This window comes from Amia ocellicauda, chromosome 15 (assembly GCF_036373705.1).
Source record: "Amia ocellicauda isolate fAmiCal2 chromosome 15, fAmiCal2.hap1, whole genome shotgun sequence".
NCBI lineage: Eukaryota > Metazoa > Chordata > Actinopteri > Amiiformes > Amiidae > Amia > Amia ocellicauda.
The window spans coordinates 25,578,260-25,583,035 of NC_089864.1; positions in this window are offsets into that span (position 1 = coordinate 25,578,260).

Genomic DNA, 4,776 nt, shown 5'->3' on the forward strand with positions numbered 1-4,776 from the left:
GCAAATAGTGAGGCTGAACTACAGCTGGGATGGGAAGTCATGTTAGAACCCATCTCTTGACTTGTCTTATCCATGATGTAGCTTCATGTGCTGCATTTTGTCATACTGTATCTTACCTGTACATGTCCTGTCAATCTAAAACAACCACTCTGTGGGCCTGATTTGTCTAAAGAAAGACCAGCAGTTTGAATTCAGTGTATTACATTTACACCATATATGGGGGCTTTTTTAAACCATTTTGAGAAGATAAGCTGCAAGTATGTTACCCTAAGTCTAACAAATATACTTACTGCTCTTACTCATTAGTAAATCCTAGTAATAAATGATTAATCTAGTTGATTTTTCCATTGTAGTTCAGTAAATGTAGAGAGAGAGCTAAGTGAGTTAGGACAGTACGAGTCAGGGAAGGGTCCAGGGTATGGAAGAAATCATTGTGCCACTTTGCAGAGTTGGAATTACAAGAACTGGCATGGAAGCCTAATTTTGTATTATATTTATAAATGACGAGTTAGCCTATATAATGTTACTGTAAATCCTTAATGAAGTCTGTGAAGGTTCAGTTGTTGCAGAAGTTTATACCTGTATCATGCTTTCATTTACATTGTATATGGATTTAAGTCTGTTTTGCAATGCACTCCTGTGGGCTTAAGCAAACTGTTTTTGTGTGCAGTGATGTATGCTAGTACCATGATTTCACAGGGTTGGTTTTGGAAAGAACAAAACAGAATAAGCCTGCCCTGCCAGTATAATATATAAATATGTATTAAGGTAGAGCACAGGGATCATATCTGTTGATTTTTGATGGCTGGTCTGCAAAATGTACATATACATGTACAGACCTGCAACCACTCTGAGAGCAAGCATATGTATGAGGTTAGTGTCATGCAACCATTATTAGGTTTTCAAATGTTCTTTGGTAAATCTCAGTGTAGCTTAGTATCACGTGGAAAGACAGAGGAGAACTTAGCAAAGTCAGGCTACAAAATCAAGAGGAACAAGATAGTCACAGTGTGATCTTACCATAAAAATGTCACAAGCGGAGAGTCACCTGTTTGTTTATTGCACATTACCTCCAATCTATTTAAAGCCTTAAAGGTTGATTTAACAAATTCTCCACCATGGATGGAATGGAGAAACAGCTAGACAGTAACCTGGGGCCTGGAGACCCACCTTTCTAATCAGCTGAAGTCTTGATCAGCTGTCTTGTAAGCACATAATCAAGGAAGACTTGAGCACTGTGGAAAGCGCATTACGGCCTTGGGTTGATTGGACCGAACAAACCAATATAAAGCCACTCATTGTGTTGAACAAGCACACTGATGGGAGGACATAATCTTGCAGCCGTGGCTGATTGCTGTAACGCTCGGCTGTTGCATAACAGCTTTTTCAATCAGATTCTTCTGAGTCAGTCTCTTTCTTTAGCTCTTGTATCAATGTTGAAGGCTGAAGTGATGTACATATTTAATAACTGAGTTACATCACCGGATGCAGGTGCACGTAAGCAGACATAGCACTATTGTCCTGCCCTCATAAGTATCATCATTATGGATATAACAGTTACATTAACATAAAAAAAATCAGTAGGCTCCTTCAGCAATGCATCAGGATAAATATTTGGTTCTTTGTTACTTTTATATCTAGTCAGTGTATAATCTATTAATCTATCCATTCATGTATCTTCCTAATTAATGTGAATTTATAAACAAAAGTTTTTATAGTTTGTGGATGTCACAAAGCCTGATTAAGGGGACGCTGGGTGTAAGATTTTCACTAGCTAGCTTTCTGGACCCTGTTACTTTTGAACCTGGCTGTGGTTTTACGTTGCACATATATATCAAAGTTTATTTTGGAGTGGAAAAACCAGTTGAAACCAGTGCACATCTTCATTTGAAGGTCAATATCTGTTTTGGAAACTTATGTCAGGTTGAGAAGGCTTACCCTACTCTAGTAACACTGTACCATTTTCAGTTTGTTAAATACTTCTGTTACACAATAGTGAACCAGTGATTTTCATAAGCAAATTAAGATGCAGATAAACAAAAATGAAATGAATTTCTAATCAGATTAGTAAAATGTCATGATATGTGTCCTATAGTGTCTGTAGTATTCAAAATATCAAAATATATTTGACTGAATTAAGGCATTTCATGGTACACCCAAGTTTATAGAAAAACACGCAGATCAAGCATGTTTCTATGTAAGCAGGGATACCTCCTGTTTACATTACTTGATAAGGTTTGCATGTGTGGTTGTGTGTGAGGTAGAGTGGAGTAAAGCCCAACTATTAATCAGTCATTCATAATAATGCTCCTTAGCCCAGCTTGAGCTGTTCTTAGTTCTTATATTCTTAGTTTGGCATAGTTGGCAGCTTTAAGAATCTTAAGTGACACACATAACTCAAGGGCTGCTAACATGACAATAATAGGGAAAGCATTGTATGTATCAGACATAGAGATAGGACTTTTTTCTCTGTCCTTTCCCTGGAATTAAGATATCGTATACCTTTTTAGTATAATACAGATATTTATTTATTACAAAAAAATAAACAAATAACGTTTATTTATTTTGCATGTAGGCTATTTGTACAGGATATGACAATGGGATGTAGGATGACAATGCAGCTAAAATAAAACTTTTGAAAGCTTTTGAAAATTGACAAGCAATCCTCTTGCCTAAACTTACTGGGAACTGAATCCTAAAAAAACATTTAAAATGGACTAAAGGAAGTTATACTGTTCATTATTAAGATTGAACAGATTCTGTGTAGCCTACTTGCATCATCTCATTTCTGGGGCTTAGTATCAGTTTACAGGTCCTCGACAGACCGTGGACAACCAATGACAACCAATGACAAACATGGTTTCAGCTGTGTGATTGTTTTCACACTGTGTAAGGAGACAGGGAGACAGCTGAGGTTTCAGGTGGTGTACAAGTATTGTTACACATATACTAGCCATAGCTGTATAGGACAATAAAATCTACCTTCCTAGAATTGCTTTGGCCACCCCCTGCCATCAGCTACATGGCTTCTTTATGCACCTTCCTTTTACATCCATCCATCCATCCATCCATCTATTTTCTACACCGCTTGTCCTGGTGAGGGTCGCGGTGGCAGCATACTAAGCTGGGCAGACCAGACCTCCCTTTCCCCAGCAACAGATTCCATGGCTCTTCATGGGGGATTCCCAGGTGTTCCCAGGCCAGCCAGTAGATACAATCCCTCCAGCGTGCCCTGGGTCACCCTCGGGGTCTCCGCCCAGTGGGGCGTGCCCAGTAGAGCTGCACAGGCAGCCTCCCAGGGGGAATCCTTACCAGATGCCCGAATCACCTCCTATATAATATCCCTCTCTGTGTGGTTCTCGACGGACTGTTCTTATTGACACATCAGTCTGATCACATCCTGCATTGAACTTCTCAGTCACCTGAGAAAGAGTTGCGCCTCTGTTTTTCATTTTCTTTACATATCGCAGTAATGCACGAGCATCACAGTCATCGAATGTGCACTTTCTACCACAATTTCCAACCCTATTTACTGATGTCTTTCCCATAGATCTAAATGCAGATGTAACTTTTGTCACTGATCTTATTGAAACACTAGCTAGTTGAGCAGTCTTTGTGACTGAAGCTCCTGCCATTTGTGCCCCAATAATAACCTCTCTTTCAAAGTAACTTAAATCCTTTCCTCTTGCCATCTTGATCCAAAATCGAGGTCAACTGGGCCTGCTCAGCATTTGTATACATGCCACAGAGCATGATAGGATGTTAATTGCTTAATTGTATCATGCAGTATACCTGTTTGGAGGCATCTGCGTTCGTTATGTTCCTCCACTCATTTATTCAGGTTTTTCCTTTAATTTGTCACACGTCTGTATATTTTAACATAACTATATATAACTTTTTGACAGACAGCTAAATCAATTTCTAATAAATGTTGAGCTCTGTTGGCAATTCTAAGTCATTCCCTCTACTAGATAATCATAGTTTTGTGTAGTTTGAATACATATTTTCTTTCATACTTTTCTGTTGCTTCAGCCCAATAAAAAGAAAGACCTCCCTTTGAAATGGAATGCAGGTTATCTCCATGGGGGGTACTATGGAGAATTAATCATTCACAACTTAGCAGTTGCTAGCCTGCTTTGGTTTATTTTTTGCAAGTCATACACCACATGTTTATGGGATATGGGAACAGAGTTATATTATGTCTGGGAATTGACCATGCATTTTATAATCCCTCTACTATTATTTAACTTCTTTTAAGTTTTGCTGTCCTGACACTCCAAATTCAGTCTGCAATTAGAGCAGTTTACACTCTATCACTATCACAAACCACCCATAAAAATCCATACCATAATGTACTATTTTAGTCGTGTGGCGATTTTGAAAATAATGAAAGAAAAGAATAAGCCTGCCCAGATAGTATTATAAATATGTATAAAGGTATAGCACAGGATCCTATCATTAGGTTTTTGATCACTGGTCTGCAACATATATACATGTACAGACCCGCAACCACTGAGAGCCTGATCTGACCAGACACTTATGTACATACCTCTGCCCCGCCAGCATCTGATCTAGGGCAGTTGTCTGGTGCAAACATAACATTGATTGAACCGTGAACTCTTTTTTTTTTTTTAATATTCAGATTGTGGATTTACTGAATCCAATCTGTGTTGCCCAGGAGAAATAGGCTATGGGCCGCTTGTGGGTCACCATACAGAGGCAGGTGTGATTTAAGATGTATAATGTCAATAATGTTAACGCAGCATTATAAAAGCA